The 20072-nt window shown below is 39.2% G+C and overlaps 1 long non-coding RNA gene and 5 other non-coding genes across 6 annotated transcripts in view; all 6 read right to left on the reverse strand.

The window, feature by feature from the left end:
* The window catches only part of LOC119531514, a 103354-nt gene that overhangs the window by 23010 nt on the left and 60272 nt on the right, over positions 1-20072 (reverse strand). Inside the window, exons 25-31 of the long non-coding RNA XR_005216323.1 lie at positions 19384-19522; positions 14183-14312; positions 9121-9249; positions 8784-9037; positions 6787-6916; positions 4405-4533; positions 483-651 (exon numbers count right to left, since the gene is read on the reverse strand). This is a non-coding gene — a long non-coding RNA (uncharacterized LOC119531514). The remainder of the gene's footprint in view (positions 1-482; positions 652-4404; positions 4534-6786; positions 6917-8783; positions 9038-9120; positions 9250-14182; positions 14313-19383; positions 19523-20072) is intronic.
* On the reverse strand, positions 6439-6532 carry LOC119533655. The gene has a single exon (XR_005216776.1). It is a non-coding gene; the product is annotated as a small nucleolar RNA SNORD116 (small nucleolar RNA).
* On the reverse strand, positions 8805-8898 carry LOC119533639. Its single transcript, XR_005216760.1, has one exon. It is a non-coding gene; the product is annotated as a small nucleolar RNA SNORD116 (small nucleolar RNA).
* Positions 11206-11297, reverse strand: LOC119533647. The gene has a single exon (XR_005216768.1). It is a non-coding gene; the product is annotated as a small nucleolar RNA SNORD116 (small nucleolar RNA).
* LOC119533632 lies at positions 16434-16527 on the reverse strand. Its single transcript, XR_005216753.1, has one exon. It is a non-coding gene; the product is annotated as a small nucleolar RNA SNORD116 (small nucleolar RNA).
* On the reverse strand, positions 19036-19129 carry LOC119533638. The gene has a single exon (XR_005216759.1). It is a non-coding gene; the product is annotated as a small nucleolar RNA SNORD116 (small nucleolar RNA).

Here is a 20072-nt window from a genome sequence, read left to right on the forward strand (position 1 = left end):
ATTGAATTAAAAAAAAAAAAGATTAAATGATGATATGAAATATGAAATCCCAACAATCAGTTGGGGGAAATTCCCTCCCTTCACTTACCTGTTTGGTTTGGTACTGGCAATTTGCAGAGGCTACAAAGGCTTATGTTTCTATCCTCCCCAGTCGGGGGTGGATGCCATGGAGATTTAAAGACACAGTTTCCTCAGGTCTGGGGGACACAGTTAGTTGAAGGGTTGCATTTTCTGGGCAGGTCGGGAAAGCTCAGCTTTGGGGAAAAGCTTTTGGAGTCCAAGCTGATCCCCTCCCCAGGGCACTGTGGAGCCAGCCTGCATCCCTTGGTGGATCCCTGGCTCTGTCTGGGCAGGGAAAGACTGACTTGGGAAAGTCCTCTCGGGGTGACCCTCCTCCCAGAATTTGCCCTCCAGGAAAAAGCTGCGTGAGACAACAAAAGGAGGTGGACAGCCAGGAACAAAGGCATGTGAGTATCAAATACCTCAGAAAGCAGATCTGTTCCCTGGGTAACAGAGAGGATGACCAAACTCCTGAAAACAGGGAACACCAATCTTGCTCAAACTCTTCCAAAAAAATTGAAGAGGCGGTAACAGTCCCTGATTAATTCTATCAGGCCAACATTATTCTCATATGAAAGCCAGAAAAAGATACTATAAGAAAAGAAAATTACAGATCAATATCTCTTATGATACAGATGCAAAAATCCTCAACAAAATACTGTATAAAAAAATCCTTAAACATACACAACAAAGCTATTGCAACTAATAAACAAATTCAGCAAAGTGGCAGGGTATAGGATCAACATGCAAAAATCAATCGATAGCTGGTGGTGGATACCTGAAACTATCAAACTACAACCCAGAACCCATGAATCTCGAAGACAGTTGTATAAAAATGTAGCTTATGAGGGGTGACAAGGGGATTGGGAAAGCCATAAGGACCACACTCCACTTTGTCTAGTTTATGGATGGATGAGTAGAAAAATAGGGGAAGGAAACAAACAGACAAAGGTACCCAGTGTTCTTTTTTACTTCAATTGCTCTTTTTCACTCTAATTATTATTCTTGTTATTCTTGTGTGTGTGCTAATGAAGGTGTCAGGGATTGATTTGGGTGATGAATGTACAACTATGTAATGGTACTGTGAACAATCGAAAGTATGATTTGTTTTGTATGACTGCGTGGTATATGAATATATCTCAATAAAATGAAGATTAAAAAAAAAATCAATCGAGTTTCTATATCATAGTAATTAACCATCTGAAGAAGAAATCAAGAACAAAATTCCATTTACAATAGAAACTAAAAAAATAAAGTATCTAGGAATAAATCTAACCAAGACATAAAGGTCCTGTACACAGAAAACTACAAAATATTGCTGAAAGGAATCAAAGAAGATGTAAATAAATGGAAGGGCAAGCTATATTCATGAACTGGAAAACTAAATATTAAGATGTTAATTCCACTCAAATCAATTTAAGGATTCATTGCAATCCCAATCAAAATTTCAACAACCGTCTTTGCAGAAATGGAAAATCCAATCAATTTATATGGGAGTGTAAGTCAAAGCCATTTTGAAAGGGAGTAAGAAAGCTGGAGGATTCCCACCTCCACATCATAAAACTTGTTACAAAGCCACAGTAATCAAAACAGCATGGTACTGGCACAAGTACAGACATATAGACCAATGGATTCACACTGAGAGTGCAGAAATCAACCCTCACATTTATGACCAACTGATTTTTGACAATGGTGTCAAATCCACTCAATTTGGAAAGAATAGTCCCTTCAACAAACCGTGCTGGGAAAACTGGATATTCATATGCAAAATAGTGAAGTTGGACCCCTATCTCACATCATACACAAAAATCAACTCAAAATGGATTAAAGATTTAAATATGAGAACCAGAACCAGAATTGTAAAACTCCTAGAAGAAAACTTAGAGAAGCATCTTCAGGACCTTGTGTTAGGCAATGGCTTCTTAGCCTTATACCCAAAGCACAAGCAAAAAACAAAACAAGATAGTTTGGATGTCATGAAAACTAAAAACTTTTGTGCAAAGGACTTTACCATGAAAGTAAAATGACAACCTACATAATGGGAGAAAATATTTGGAAACCACATATCTGATGGTTTTAATACCCAGAATATATACAGAAATTCTACAACTTAACAATAAAAAGACAAATAACACAATTTAAAAATGGGCAAAAGAGTTGAATAGACATTTCTTCAAATAGGATCTACAAATGGCCAAAAAGCAAATTAAAAGATGTGCAACATAATTAGTCATGAGGGAAATACAAATAAAAATCACGACACACCCTTTCACTTCCACTAGAGTGGTTACTACTAAAAATACAGAAAATTACAATTGTTAGCAAGTCCATGGAAAAAGAATGTAAAATGGTGCGGCCACTGTGGAAGACAGTTTAGTGGTTCTCCAAAAAGTTAAGTGCAGAATTAACATTTGGACCCTGCAATCCAACTTCTACGTATATACCCGAAAGAACTGAAAGCAAAGACTTGAACAGTTATTTGCACACAAATATTCATACTGGCATTATTCACAAATGCCAGAAGATGGAAGGAACTCAAGTATCTGTCAATTGATGAACAGATAAATAAAATGTGATATATATATAGAATGGAATATTATTCAGCCACAGAAAGGAATGACGTTCTCATACATGAGACAACATGGATGAACCTTGAAGACATTGTGTTGAGTGAGATAATCCAAACATAAAAGGATAAATATTGTATGATGTCACTGGAGTAATTAGAATAAGTAAATTCATAGAGTCAGAAACTAGAATACAGGTTACCAGGGGCTGGGGTAGAGGTAGGAATGAGAAGTTTCTATTTGAGGGGGATGGAAAAGTTTTGGTAATGATGATAGCATATTGTGAACTTAATTAACAACACTGAATTATATATTTAAACGTGGTTAAAAAGTGAAATTTTAGGTTGTATATTTGTTATTTGAATAAAAATTAAAAATCAAACAGCCTAATATGACTCAACAGGATTAATGTCTCATACTTCTTGGATTAACAGATTCCTTCCATAACCAATGATATTCTTTGTTACTAAAAATAATAAACATCCCTGGTAAAATAAATATAAGAAAAATAGAGATTTACCTTGAAGAACATCATTTTGTTCCTTCCCAGGGAAGGAACCTGATTTCATAATATATTAGTGCAGGTGAGAGTTCCATGCACAAAAATGTTCCTTTCCTTCAATACGAATTCCAAACTACAAAGTATAGAGGATAAAGAGGCTAAGAAACAAAAACTTCCTATTGGAATGTAAAGTCATATGGAGAGACAAGGAATTCTTAAAAGATTTTTTCTCGACTGCCAGTATGTCAAGAACAATTTTCTAACTCTTTGGAATTGTGTAGAATAGAAATTCATTTTTTCTTAGACTAATATGAAACTACTGGAGCATATGAATATTAGTCAATGACATCACTGACATAATGATTTATAAATTAAGAATTGGAAATTTATTATTTTCACAATTAAAAATGTTTAACGTAGCCTCTATTTGATTCGGTACTCAAGCATCTGTGACACAGATCATCATTTGACATGAAAAAACATCTTTTTTAATTTTAGTGACTGGATTATCAAGGAAATCAAAACAGACTAAAAATGCATTTGCATTCATCAAAACCACTCTTAAATTTCCAATTAATCTTTAAGAAAGAGCTGGCTACTAAGAACTCATACTCTCTTTTGGTTTTGATGCTCTAATAATCCTTAAATGATGACCATCACTCATAATTTATAAACATCGAATAAAAATGCATCCATGGCTCAAATGCAGGTACAATCACTGGCCAAGGCTCTCACTTCTCAAGTACTGACACCTTGGTGTCTCTTTTCTACATCATATGTATGCTGCCAGCCAAGCATCCAAAGAGTTGCTATTTTAATCCCAAATCACATACATATAAACTTAAGAGCAATTCAATTCCTCTAATGTATGCAGGCAGGTTAGCTACAAATTGGGCAGTCCCTGTTGCTACCACTTAGTGGACCAAGTACAAGTTTTTCCTCCAACTATTTTGCTTAGAGTTGGTCTCTCTGCTGTACCTCAGTATCAAAGGTGTCACTCATTTTGTTCAGATTCCAACAAGACCCAGATTGAAGCCATCACTGATCCAGGCACATTTATGAAGAGGACCTCGACCCTATGATAAGTGATAGATGCTGAACACTCAGCATTTGTCACCCAGGGACACACTGGTTCACACTCTTCACCAAGGAGAATGTCCATTACAATCAACAACTGAGGCTTCACACCTGACAGGCAAAGCCAGTGTCTTAGTGTCACTGAGCATTATTGAATTCTTAAAAGGAAAGATGGTATGTTCAAGACAAAATGCTTACCAATCTGAAAATCAATACTAGTCCTTGAGGAATGGATGGCAACTTATTCCTGATACTCTCATTCATGCCATGTCTCAAGGGGAAGAAATAACTCTTCAATATGTAATCCTGTGAGTAGTACACGTCCACCTACAGAAAGAGAGTAAAAATGGGGAAAGATGAGAATACATAAACATACATTGGTCAGACAGACACAAGACCATGTGGTTACCAAGAGTACTTTCATTGGAATATACTAAATTATTACTCAACCAGGATATTTCCAAATGATATTCAAAACAACATTCCTTTGTGCTGGTCTCTGGCTGCCAACAGAGCAAATATTATCCAACAATTTCTGCTAGCAATATAAAATGTGTAAACAGATGGTCTGTGCATGCTTTGTTTCAGGAAATTATTGGGCAGATATTCATCCATTCAAAAAACAGACAAAGATATTGATGTAAATTCACCTCCGAAATGTGCTGCTGGGAACTGAATCCTAACCTCCACAAAACATGCGTTCAAATGCTAACCCCAATGTGCTGGTCTGAATCTTTTAAGTACCCCAGAAAAGTCTATGATCTTTTAATACATTCTTAAATGGTAGACGAATAGTGAGTAGGACCTTTTGATTAGGTTGTCTGAGATGTGACCCACCCAATTCAAGGTGGGTCTTAATCCTTTACTGGAGCCCTTTAAGAGAGCTCACGGAAAGAGAGAGTTTAGGAACGAAAACACCCCAGGAGAAGCAAGAAGGACTCACAGGAGAAGCTGAGAGAGAAACTCCTAGAGACATTTGGAGACAGAAGCCACTGAAACCAGAAGCCGGGAAAGAAGGATGAGCATATGTCACCTTAGGCCTTCCCAAGTGACAGAAGAACCCGGGATGCCATCAGCCTTTCTTCTGAGAAGGTATTGTCCTGTTGATGCCTTAATTGGGACATTTTCATGGCCTTAGGACCGTGAATTTGTGACCATTGAAAAAGCCAACCCATTTCTGGTATATTGCATTCTAGCAGCTTTAGCAAACACCCAGTATTGTGGGTGTGAATCCATTTGTAAATAGGACTTCTGAAAATATTATTAAAGTGTGGACTTTAACCCATGTGGCTAGATTCCTTATAAAAAGAGTAAATCTAGTTAGAGACACAATCAGAAGAAGTAGAAGACAGCAGTAGGAGAAGGCCTAGAGAGACTGCAACCTACTGGATTCCAGAAGACTCAAGGCCTCACCGCTTCCAGGGAATTTCTAGTATCGCTGTTAAAATAAATGTAGGATATTTCTACCCAAATGGCATTCATTCATTGGAAACTCCAACTGAGAAATGAGGTGGAAACGAACTTATGATTTGAAAAAAGCAAAGGATCAAAGCCAACAAGCACAAAACCATTTTCCCAGTACTTTATATGCTTTGTGTAGAAATCTGTTATATCCTCTTTTTATGTATGCATTATGTACATACGTATGTATTTATGAATGCATGCATGCATATGTGCTGTTTTGGGCTATTTTGGTACACACAAATTTAAAGTATCCTCCTACTACAAAAGCATTCTTTATATATAATTCCCTGGCCTCCAACTTTGCAAACATGCTATACAAACTGAATGTCTTCAACCATCAATTTCTCAAGGTTTTGGCAGTGGTATATGCCATATTTCTATTCCCTGGCAGCCACTGCATTGAAAGAAATGGTGACTCAACATGCATATGAGTTCAATGTTCAAGTAATATCATTGGACACATCAGAAATGAACTGTTCTTGGCCAGAAATTAACAGGAAAGTCCATGCATGCATCCAGTTTACATTTCCTTTTTCCTCCTCTGATTAGTGCCATGTAGAACAACAGAAGATGCATGGGTTGAGCTCTTACTCTGCCACCAGTGAGTGCTGGGCCACCAGAGCACCCATTATACCAGCGGCTAAGAGGTCCCTGTAAGAGGTTAAAAGCCTAGATCTTCCATCTAATGGTATCACAATACCCCCACCAACTCCACATCTGCCCAAGCACAAAAACTGTGTGACTAGAAAGGCTTGCCCTGATAGAGCAGGACCTCCAGGCAAGGGGAGGAGATGGTGAGGATTTTAGATTCATTTTGTTCCCCTTTTCCAAGAAATGCATACTTGGGTGGCTTCATTGACGTGAGCACATTTGTGGACCATGGTGTTTAAAGCTGCAGACTGGCGTGTGGGGAACCCTTGAGCCCAAAGTTCTGGGCACCCTGGAGTATCGAAGGTCAGGACACTGGACAGAGAGAGAAGACAAGTGCTCAGGGAGGAGATCTTGGCACACCTTTAGTGACATTAAAAGAAAAAGATTCCTTTAGGCCTCTTAAATAATCTGGGTACTCCCAAGGAGAATATCTGGGCATTTAGCAAGCAAAACAAAAATATTTACCTCCAAGGCATATACCGGCTTCCAGAGATCTCTGGTCCTTGCCACTTACAGGGATGGCCGATCGTCTACATGTGTTAAAGTAAGCGGGGAGTCTTCACATCGTGACACATTCAATCATTGCCAACTCCAACTGCGGAGGATAGAACAAACAAACACATGTTTCAGAATCACGCACAGGATCACACACAAAATCTGCAATGCCAAATTTTCCACTGGTTATTTGCTACATATACATTGCATTAACTTCAACTATTAATGTACATAAGTGATGAATTTTGTGTTTAAGTATGTACCTGTAAGTGTATGTTTCATGCGCACCTGCAAGGACTGAAGATGGTTACTCCTGATACAAAAGAATTCTTTCTCTACATATCCCTGCACCCTGATAGTTGAAACATTGGAAAGAAAATCTGTGATTTCAACCATCAATCTCCAGAGTTTGACCGAATTGGGATGTAGAAGTATGCCACATTGTCCTTGATACTCAGCAAGTGGATTCCAGGAAAGCACACTGATCAGTAACATACATTCTCACTCATCATGCATTTGAATTCAACGTGGTAGTAATATCTCCGGACTCATTAAAGAATTAACCAGACTTTGTCAGAAAGCAACAAAGACCAGTGAAGAATGTTCAGGGATAAATTGGGAGCACTTCCATGACAATAGGCCACTGAGCAGGGAGCGGTCCATCTAACGAAACCAGACCTAATCCTAAGCACGAGCTTGTACAGGATAATACGGTCACCTATACCTCACAGGGCAAACCCGAGGGTTTGGTTTAGTTGTGTAGAAAATGGTTCCCACTAATTCTCTTACTGGAAATGGGGCACTTCCCAAATAACTAGCATTATCACAAGCAATGGGTGCAATGTTGTAAGAGCAGAGGAAACATAAAGTATCTAAATTTTCATCAGTATCCTCCTCAGGCCAGCAAGCAAGAACCCTTCTGGAACATAAATCATCAACCCAATGAGGCAACTCATGAGCTGAAGGGAGGAAAACAGACATGGCCAGAGACTTGCATGCAGAACATACACGGGAGTCAATTTCTCAAATGTATGTTGGCAAGGTATTCCTAATCTCCTGGGGAAAATGAAATATATTGCCAATAAAATTGACAACAGTAACTGAAAGGAAAAAAGGCAATTACCACAAACAGCATGAGGGATGAATTAAAAATCAGGTTTAATGCCTGGTACTTTGACGTGCACATTTGAAATCCCTCTTGGCACCTCTGAAGTGAAGAATACACCACCACTGTGGAATATAAACCATATGCAAACCAAAGCCATCTAGCCAAATGTTTGCATGCATGGCCGTTAGCCATTTCATTCCAGGACTGCCACTATACACTTCCTTTACCAATAGAAATCATAGAACACCTATGGCAATATGAGAAATATCCAGTGATTAAACAACTTCTGAACAAATCAAATCATTTCAAGAGCAACTATCCCTGTATCCTTCTTTATCCTGCCAGCAGTGCCCATACCACTTCCACATCATTTTGATGTAGAGATTTGATTACCAAGGGATGAAACCTTTTCAGTAGATTCTCAGAATGCTTGGAAATGGTTTGTAAAGACCCTATCACTAATTCCCATTTATTCAACCCAGATACCACTGGCACTTAAATTCCTCACCAAATAACGTAAACTAGGCTCTAATGAATGAATCAAAGACATGCTTTGCATCCAATTGGCATGAGTATCAGAAGGCTATGTGAAGATCTCAAATGCCTGCACAGACTCAAGGTATGGAGTTATAAATTCCATTAACAAATCCCCAGCAACCAAATCACAGAGTCTGAGTATTTACTGGGAAGTTGGACCTCAACGAGGATCCAAGAAGCAAGGGATATCCTCAATAGGTCTATGTGTAAAACTGAATTTTCCTACTGCCTGGAAACTGGAGACATCCACAAGGACAACAGGTAGGTGTGGGCAGGGAAGAGACTCCATGGAACATGTGTGTCCCTCACTCATCTGTATCACCTTGGAATGAGACAATGTGCTGGAACTCAGTTCGATGAGTGGAGACGGTAGCGTTTTCTCACTCATTCTGTTCAGCTTTTCCAAGGAATGCATATTTGTGTGTTATCATCGATCCAAGCACAATGTTACAGTCTAGAAGTTTTAAGTGGCAGGCTGGGATGTGGAGATGTCAGGAGTACAAATATGTTGGTCCCTGAATATCCACATCCACACCATTGAATATGGATAAGAGGCAAGACACTCAAGGAGTCGACCTGGGCAAGACAAGGAATAGTTTCTTTTAGGTCCATGCATTCCTTAGGAGTCTAACAGTACATTTAGCAAAATAAAATCTTACGGCCATGTGCAGCCTATTGAATTCCTGAAGACTCAGGGCCATACTGCTTACAGTGTCTTGCACCTACTGGTGTTAAAATAAATGTAGACTCTTTCCATCCAAATGGCTTCCATTCATTGGCATCTCCACCTGAGGAGTGGGAGAAAACAAACGCACGACTGAGACACACGCAAAGATCAAGGGCAACCAAGACAACAGCAGTTTTTCCAATGCCTTATATGCTGCACCTACCCATCATTTACATCTTCTCTTTCGTTCAGCATTAAATATGTATGTATGTATGAAGGCATGAATATATGCATGTATACATGTCTTGTATGGGGTCATTTTGGTATATGAGTATTTAAGATTCTCTTCTTAGGACAAAAGCATTGTTTTTCCTGAGCAATACCTTGGATTCCAAATTCAGATACCTGCTACACAATCTGAATTTCTTCACCATGAATTTCTCTGGTTTTCCCAGGTTTCTATGATGGAATATGCCATGCTTCCCCTTCTTATCAGCGATGAATGTCAAGAAACACACCTACTTTAATTCATATAGAGAAACCCTGGATTTGACTTCAAAATTCAAGCAATATCTTTCATCCCAGCAGATACTAACTGCACTTGGTCAGACAGTAACAGCCACAAGGAAATATACTAGTGATCAATGGAGGCAAAGCCAGGACATTGGGCAAAGGAGAAGAGATGTCCGTATGAAGATGCCACACCTCATCCCACACACACAGTATTTCACAACAACCCAGTCAACCTCTCCTCATATAGCCAATACCCAAAATTATATGAAATGGTAAATTTGTATGAGTGGTCCATGACAAGTCTCTTACTGGAAATGGGGCAATTTCCAGGCACCTGGTAATTTCACAATCAATGGGCTTCAATATCTTAACAGTAGAATAAAAGTAAACTCATGCAAGCAACTTGAATCAGTCTTCTGCTATTTTCATGGAAATTCATATGTGAAATCACAAGCCATTTTACCAACACAGTTTGTCATCAGATGAGGGCATCAAGTCAAATACGTATCTTGAGAAGCTGTTACTATTTGTCCCCTATGCCATATGAAAAGATTTATCGTTGTTGATTTTGTTGAAAAGTTACCAACAAAACAAAAAGAAGGTCACTACCAAATAACAACAATGGGAAGAACTTCAATTATGGATTTCATTTGTGGGACTCTGACCAGTGAATTCCACTCTGTGGGACAGAGCAGCATGGAAAAAATCAAATATTTTCTTAAGGGCATTTGATCTAGAGATGAGTGTGAAATAGGCAATTACTGAAAAAATACCTTTGCAAAGGAAACCTACTATGAACAATGCAAGGTGCTAAAATACTGGTGAGTCGCAATAGAGATGGACAACTCCAGAAATAATAAAGGAAAGTCATGATTACTTCCCTGGAATATATGCTGAAAGTAAGAGGCAATACAGCAAAATGCTTCAACACATAGACATTAGAACTTTACATTCTAGGTACAGCAAAGCAAAATGATGCAACCAATGAAAATCTGGAGAAACCTCAGCTATTGAATGACATATACCAACATACATCCTGTCTCGAGAACTTCTTCCTGTTTCCTATTATCTGCCACATAAGCCCCATAAAAGACTCATTTCATTGCAATTTGATACCCTTCAGTGGATTCTGGAGGGGTGGAAAAAGGTTTTTGAACATGCATAACCCCATTTTTAATACAATCTACCTAATCCCCACAGGCACTCACATTTCCTCACCAAATGGACAAAAGAAAACTGGGAAAATATTCCTAATACTAGCACCTTAGTGACGCTCTAATCGTGAGACTACCTGTTTTCCTTCTCCAACTCTGTAAACAAATAAAATGCCTACAATTTCCATATAAGTATGTCACTATCTCTACCAAATCCATAAGTATGAATGCTGAGAATATGTGTACCTGCAGGGAGGCTTGCCCTCAGAGACCACTCATCACTCCAAGGGACCTGCCATTCATGCCGTGTGAAAAATAAGACATATGAAATTTTCAAGCACTGAGTGGGAGCACGAAGGGAACACCTGGAAACTTTCCCTCTCTCAGGCACTGGAGTGAAGCAACGCACTTGACTTCAGTAAAATGAGATGAGATGGTAGAGATGACTCACTCATTTTGTTCAGTTTTCCAAGGAATGCATTTTGGGAGTCATCATCATTCCACACACATTCACAGACCGTGCAATTTTAAAACTCAAGGTTTGGCATTTGGACAGCAGATGTCTTTAAACAGTTCTTTATACTGGATTATCAGTGCTACACCACTGATCATAGAGAAGAAACAAAGATATGCAAGGAGTGAATCTCAGCATGCCATTTTTGACATGACAAGTAAGAGAATATCAGTATGCTTTGGGAAAAAAATTCTAACTGCTATATGCAAGGTATAAGATCATGAAGAATCATGGCCACATGTCTTTGAGAGAATCTCTTACATCCCAAGCAAGTATTAAACACAAGGTGAATTGCTTTCCATTCAGAGGGTATTCATTCATATGCTACCAATTCCAGCTAAGAAGTGTGCAGAAAACAAATGCACACTTGAGTATACTACTCAGTATGACAAGAAATGGAATGAAGCACAACTTCCATAATTGCCCATCCTGCATGTACATTTCATTTCCTACTACCAGCTATGCACCGATGGGATACTTAGATATGCCCCTAAACATGCTACATTGTGCAGGATGACTTGTTATACTTAAGGTTCTTCCACCTGCACAAAAACTGTTTAAATTCCAGTAAGATGACATTAAGATATGTTAAAGGCAAGAATTATTTCCATATTATCATTCAACAACCCATGAAGAAGGAAAGAAACCCTACATCCCATACCTTACAAAACCCAGTTAAATATCTTTTCAGGTGAATAAAGTACACTTTTTATTAACCAAGTGTCTGTTTATATTTAATTTTATTCCTGGTGTACACTTATTGGATTTCCAAGTTGGAATCATGCTCCTTGCACTTGATGGCATCAATCTGAAATTCATCTAGTTCCATCATGTTTGGTGCAGAAAAATGCCACATAGCCCTTGCCTTTCAGCGCGTCTTATACATGGAAGCACACCTAAAGTTAACATACATTCTTCAAAAAGGGAGATTATGATTAATCATTGTAGTAATGATTTTGGATACATATAAAAATGAATGAAGTAGGTCAGAAAGCAAGGACCAGAGAGAATCAAATCTTAGGCATAGAATGGGGATGCCAGGACCTTAGATGACAAAACAGGAAGTCTAACCTACTTCACACTGCATTTGAGACAGGGGTTGGACAAAACAATGAGAATAAAAAGTCCTCAACATGGCCAATATGGAGTCCTATTTCCAGTGGTAAACATGTATGCACAATGGTGCATGCTATGTCTCTTACAGAAATGATGCAATCCCCAAATATCTGGCATTTCAAAACAAAAGGATTTCCACATACTGACTGCAAGAATCCTAACAACACAGCTGAACTCTTCCACTGAACATCTTCATGTGTGGAAAATCCTGACAATACAGCTAAACTCTTCAACTGAACATCTTCATGTGTGGAAACAAGGACACTACTAACATATAAACCCAAACACAAATTCCTCCACGGATTTTCATGAACTGAGGAGTTGACAAGCCACACAACTCCACATCCTGCCTATGGAAAATATGAAGGCATGTACCTCACATAGCTTGGCAAGATGCTACTAGAGGCTACCGGAACCACGTGAAATATATCATCAACAAAATCAACCATGATAAGTTTAACAACAACAACAACAAAAAAAAAAAAAACAGAAGGCAACTACACAGAGGGTCTGTTGGATGAACTTGAAACCTGCCTTCCATTCTTGGTTCCGTAAACCATTAATAGGCACAGCTATGGTCAACTGAGGAACAGATAAATCAAACGTCCACTGAAAGGCATGGAATAGAGCATAAGTAATGGCAGCATTTCTTGAGAAACATCTTTACATAGGAAACAAAGAATTCAAAGGCCCACAATGCAGATACCAATTATGTCACTGTTTTTCTAAAAGTTTGGTGGGAGCAAATGTAAATGTAGAGCCCATGGACCACTTCAATACCCAATGAAGGGAAATCTCATACTGAATTCTGTGGAAGAGACGTTGTAAGTAAACCAAGGCACAGTGCCAAAATGCTCATACCCAAGGACGCTAGAACATTCCATTCTAGACACCAATGTGTGGAAACTATCATTGCCATAGAAACCCCTAGGAAACCTACGACAACTTGTGGAGAAACCAGCCATTAAGCCACTTGTAACAACACCCAATCATTTCATAAGCAACTACCAGTTTCTTCTTCATCTGGTCCAGCAGCTATCACAGAATTTCAACTTTATTTTGATGTCACTATTCAAGCTACAAGTTACAAGTTACAAGGTAGGCAATGCTTATAAAAGGTTCCAAAACACATGAATCCCTTGGTCCCATTCAATCATCACAAAAACGAATGCCACACAAACTATCTCACCAAATGAGGAACCTTGGAAAGGCTACTCACAGCGTACCTTAGGCTCTCATTATGACATTACCAACCTGCTACACTTCCCCTAGAGATGGGCGGCTAAAGGGCATTTGGCCTTTAAGTGACCTACATAGACTCCAAGTGTGGTGTCAAACATTCCCTCCTAAATCGGTCCCCACCAAATCTAGGAACCCTGCATTTGCTGGGAATAAGACCCTCAACAAAGGGCCAGCACAGTAAGAGTTTCCCTCATCATGACCATATGTATAACCAAATCATTCTAGTGCCCAGATGTTGGAGACATCCACATTCACAAGTGCTCTGTGTGGGCAAGAAAGGAAACTCATGGATGCTGTCCCTCCCTCTTACTGAAATCAGTAGGGATTTCAGACTCAACAATACATATTTATTCATTGATCCAAGCACATTCATAGCCCCTGGAGTTTTAAAGGAAATGCACTCAGGGAGGAATTCCAGGACATCATTAAAGACATGAAAAGAAAAAGATTCCTTTATGTCTGTGTACTCCTTAGGAGAATATCTGGGCACAGAGGAGGCAAAACAAAAAGCTTACCACCAAGCAACTCCCAGCTTCCAGGGGTCTCTGGTCCTCACAGCTCACAGGGACTCCCAGTCATCTACATGTGTTAAGATAAGTGGAGAATCTTCACATCCCAATGGAAATGATTCACTGGCAACTACAACTGAGGACAGAGAAAGCAAACACATGTTTTATAAACTTACACAGGACCACACACAAAATGCAAAATGTAAAATTTTCCACTTGTTATGTGCTGCCATCTACATTGCATTAACTCCAACTATTAATGCAGGTTGGTGATGAATTATACATGTATGTATGGATTTATGTTTTAAGTGCACATACAGGTATGCAAATACTGAAAGTGTTTGCTCCTTCAGCAAAACCATTTATTGATATTTCACTGGACTTCACCTGTGGAAACATTCTGCAGAAAATCTAAGCCTTCAAAAATCAATCTCCAGAGTTTGACCAAATTGGGATGTCGAAGTACTCCACAGTATCTTTGATGGTAAGCAAGTGCATTCCAGGGAAGCACCCCTTAGCAATAACATATATTCTCACTCATCACGTTAGAATTCAACATTGTGATAATGTCTTGGCATGCAATCAGAAATGAATGAGACTTGGTCAGAAAGCTACAAAGACCAGTGAAGAACATTTCAGGGATGAATTGGTGCACCTCTGTCACACTAGAACACTGAGCAGGGAGTGTCCATCCAATGAAGTCAAACCAAATCCTAAGCATGCACTTGTACAGGATAACGAAGTCACCAACATCTTGTAGGGTCAACAAAGAATCCTGATGGATTGGTTCATTTGTATACAAAATGGTCCATGCTTAATCTCTTACTGGAAAGGGGGCAGTTCCCAAATACCTAGCAGTTTTACAAGCAGCAGGCTTCACGTTGATACGGTGGAAGAAACATAGTCATGCATCTAAATTTTCATCAGTATCACACTCAGGGGAGCACACAAGAAACTTTATTGAACACAAATCATCAGTCTCACAGGGTACCTCATTAGCTCAATAAAGGCAAAAAATACATCATTTGGACTTGTGTCAGAACATAAGAAGAACCTTTCAAGCTTATGTTGGCAAATTATGGCTAGGTCTCTCCTAATCCAAATGAAATATATCACCAGTAACATCAATAACAATAACTGAAAGGAAAAAAAAAAGGCAACTACCATGAAGAGTGTCTGCGATGAATTCAAAATCAGTTTAATTCCTGTTATTTTGATGTGCATATTCCAAATCCCTGCTGGCACCTACATGAATAAATAAACCAAACTTCCACCCAAGTGCTTGAGAGAGAGGAAGGGAGGGATGATATATAGCCATTTATGAAAAAAAAATCCCCTTGGGAACCCTAGTGTGAACAGGGAGGCAATATTCTGGAAAGACTTTCAACCTAAATTTGATAAATATTGGTGTAAGCCAATGTAAGACCAAGAGAGCTCGTCAATGACCTATGAAGAGAAGGATCACTCTTACTCCTGTGGCATACGCGCCATCTGCAAACAAAAGCCATCTAACCAAAAGCTTGTACACGTGGACTCTGGCCATTCCATTCCAGGAATATCGCTATACACTTCCTTTACCAATAGATTGCATATAAAACCTAAGGCAATGTGAAGAAAATCCAGCCATTAAACAACTTCTAAAGACATTTAATCATTTCAGGAGCAACTGTACCTGTTTCCTTCTTCAAGTGGCCAGCAGTGCCCAATAGCACTTCCATATCATTTTGACATTGATTATCTGAGTAGCAAGGTATGATACCATTTCAATGAATTATTGGAGTGCTTGTAAAAGGTTTGTAAGCACCCCCATCATGGATTCCCATTCATCAATCCAAATACCACTGGCACTCATATTCCTCACCAAATGACAAACTAAGAAATCACTGCTATATGCCTGAACTTAGACTGTAATCAATGACACAAAGACCTGCTCTCTGATCCCTAGACATTAGTAGCAGAGAAATACGTGAGGGTATCAAATGCCTGCACAGACTTAACCTATAGTGTTACAAATTCTGTTAACAAATCCCCAGCAACAAAATCACAGAACCTGAGTATTTACTAGGAAGGTGGACCTCAACAAGGATCCAAGAAGCAAGGGATATCCTCACTAGGACTATGTGTAAAACAATCTTTCCAGTCCTGGAAGCCTGGAGACATCCACAATGACAAGCACTGTGTATGAGTAGGACATTGAACCCATGGAACGTGTGTGTCCCTCACTCATCTATATTAACTTGGAATGAGACAACATGCTGGACCTCAGTTTGATGAGTGGAGACGGTAGGGATTTCTCACTCATTTTGTTCAGCTTTTCCAAGGAATGCATATTTGGGTGTCATCATCAATCCAAGCACATTGTTACAGTCTTGAAATTTCAAGTGGCAGGCTGGAGTGTGGAGAGGTCAAGAGTGCAAATATATCCATTTCTGAGTATCCACATCCATACCATTAATTATGCATTAGAGGCAAAACACTCAAAGAGTGGATCTTGGTATAGTGTTAATGATATGATAAGAAATAGCTTTTTTTAAGTTTATGTATTCCTTAGAAGACTAGCAGTACATTTAGCTAAAAAAAAAATATCTTATGGTCATGGTCGACCTATCAGGTTGTTGTAGGCATTTAGTAAGCAAAATAAAAATGATTACTGCCAGACTATGTGAGGGCTTCCAGAGGCCTGAGGTCCTGGCCCCTTACAGGGACTGCTGATCATCTGCATGTGTTAAGATAAGTGTTGAATCTTCACATCCCAACGGCATTCATTCTTTGGCAATTGAGAAGGACAGAGAAAACAAACATGTTTCGGAACCTACACAGAATCACATACAAACCCGCAACACCAAGTTTTCCACAGGTTATGTGCTGCATCTACATTGCAGTAACTTCAACTATTCATGTAGGTTGGTGATGATTAATGTGTGTCTACATGTAAATGTAAGTGTATATTTAATGTGCAAATTTAAGTATGCAAGTATGGAAGGTGTTTCATCCTGATGCAAAAGCTTCCTTTCTCTACACATCAATGTACTCCACCTTCAGAAACCTTGTGCAGAAAATCTAAGCCTTCAATCACCAATATCCATAGTTTGACCAAATTGTGATGTTGAAATACTCCACATTTTCCTTGAGGATCAGATAGTAAATTATAGGAAAGCACACCTATAGATAACAAACATTCTCAGCCATCAAATATTTTAATTCAATGTTGTGGTAATGCCTTTGGACATAATCAGACTTGGCCACAAAGAAAGAAAGACCAGTGCAGCAAAACTTTTCAGGGATGCATTGGTGAAACTTTATGATGCTAAAACACTGAGCAGGGAGTGTCCATCTAACAAAGTCAGACATAATCTTAAGCACGTGTTCGTACAGGATAGCAATGTCAAAACCTCACAGGGTCAAGAAGGAATCCACAGGGACTGGTTCATTTTGTAGGCAAAATGGTCCATGCTAAGTCTGTAACAAGAACTGGGGCAATTCCCACATATATGACAGTTTCACAAGCAAAAGGCGATAATGTGAAAATGGAGGAAACATAAAGTCATGCATTTGAATTTTCATGAGTATCACACTCAGGCAAGCACACAAGAACAATTCTTGAACACAAATCATCAATTGCACAGGGCAACTCATTAGCTGAAGGGAGGCAAAACAAACATCAGCCAGACTAATGCACAGAACATGCAAAGAAGTTGACCTTTTGAGCCTATGTTGGCAAGTCATGGCTAGATCTCTCCTAATGCACATTAAATACATCTCCAATAACATCAACAACAATAATTGAAAGAAAAAAGGCAACTACCACAAAGAGTGCCTGGGATGAATTCAAAATCAGGTTTAATGCCTCATATTTTGATGTGCACATTCCAAATCCCTACTGGCACCTGTGAGCATGGATAAATCAAACTTTCACCTGAGTGCTTCAGAGAGAGGAGGGGAGTGATGATAGGTAGTCTTTTTTGAAAAAAAAAAAATCCTCTTGGGAATGCTAGTGTGAACAGGGAGTGGCAAGATTCAGGAAAGACTTTCAGCCTAGGGTTGTTAAAATATTGAGATGTGTCAATGTAAGACCAGAGGATCTCTTCAATGACCTGTCAAGTGAAGGGTCACATTTACTCCTGTGGAATATATACCTTTAAGCAAAGAAAAGCCATCTAACCATTCCATTCCAGGAAAGCCTTTATACACCTCTTTTACCAATAGAAGTACACAGAGAACTTCCAGCAACATAAGGAAAATCCAGGCATTAAAAAATTTCTAAGACATCTAATCATTTTAGAAGCTACTGTCCCTTCTTCCTTCTTCATACAACCATCAGTGCCCATACCACTTCATATTATTTCAGTGTCGATATTTGAGTAGCAAGGTACAACACCTTTACAACTGATTCTCAGGAATGCTTGTAAAAGGTCTGTAAGCAGCCCTATCAGGGATTCCTATTTATCAACACAAACACCATCACTGAATGACATAAGACAGGAAATCAGTGCTAAATGACTGACCTTACACTCTAATCAATGACTTGAAGAACTGCTCTCCATCCAATATACATCGGTAGCAAAGGGCTACATGAAGGGCACAGAATCAGACTCAGAATCAAGCTATGGGGCTATAAATTCCCTTAACAGATCCCCACCAACCAAATCACAGAGCCTATTTATAGGAAAATGTACCTGAATGAGAATCCAAGAAGCAATGGAAATCCTCACTAGGATTATGTGTAAACTGAATCTTTCTAGTGCCTGGAAGCTGGAGACAGTCACAATGACAGCAGCTGGGTGTGAGCAGTGCAGAGACCCCATGGAACGTGTGTGTCCCTCACTCATCTATGTTACCTTGGAATAAGATAATGTGCTGGACCTCAGTTCAATGAGAGGAGATGGTAGGGTTTTCCCACTCATTTTGTTCAGCTTTTCCAAGGAATGCATATTTGTGTGTCATCATCGATCCAAGCATGTTGTTACAGTCTAGAAAGTTTAAGTGGCAGGCTGGGGTGTGGAGATGTCAGGACTGAAATGTGTTGGTCCCCTGATATCAACATCCACACCACTGACATGGATAAAAGGCAAGACACTCAAGAGTGGATCTAGATGTGGAGTTAGTGACATGATAAGAAACAGTTTCTTTGAAGTCTGTGTATTTCTTAGGTGACAAGCGGTTTGTTTAGCACCTCCCCCCCCCCCCCCCAAAAAAAAACCTCTTACTGCCATGAGCCAGATTCAGGAAGACCAGATTCAGGAAGTCTCAGGGCCACATTGCTTCCAGGGATACTTGCATCTCCAAATGTTAAAATAAATGTAGCCCCTTTCCATCCAAATGGCTTTCATTCATTGGTGTCTCTGCCTGAGGAGTGAGCAGAAAAAAAATGCACAATTGAGAAATACACAAAAGATAAAAGGAAACCAGGGTGCCCCCATTTTTCCACTTCTTACTTGTACTCATGTACATCTTCTCTTTAGGAATACACAATATGTGTACATATGTAGGAAGGCATGGATGTATGCTTTGGGCATTTGGTATATGCATATATAAGGTGCATCTTTTTATTGTACAATTCCTGGACTTCAATTCTGATACCTTCTACACAAACTGAATTTCTGCAATGATTAGTTCCTGTGGTTTTCCCAGGTTTTGATGACGGTATATTCCTTATTTCCCTCTATCATCAGCCATAAACTGCAACAAATATACCTACTCTTAATCTACATTGCAACTCACCCTATGACTTCAAAAACATTCAAGTAAGGTGTTTGGAACCATGGGATACAATCTGCACTTGATCAGAAAGTAACAGCAATGAGGAAATTACATTTCAGCGATCAATCAAGGCACAGCCCAGACACTGGGCCAGGTTGCAGGGGTGGCCATCTGAAGGTGCCACATATGCGCTGTT

The sequence above is a fragment of the Choloepus didactylus genome, chromosome 4, assembly GCF_015220235.1.
Source record: "Choloepus didactylus isolate mChoDid1 chromosome 4, mChoDid1.pri, whole genome shotgun sequence".
Classification (NCBI taxonomy): domain Eukaryota; kingdom Metazoa; phylum Chordata; class Mammalia; order Pilosa; family Megalonychidae; genus Choloepus; species Choloepus didactylus.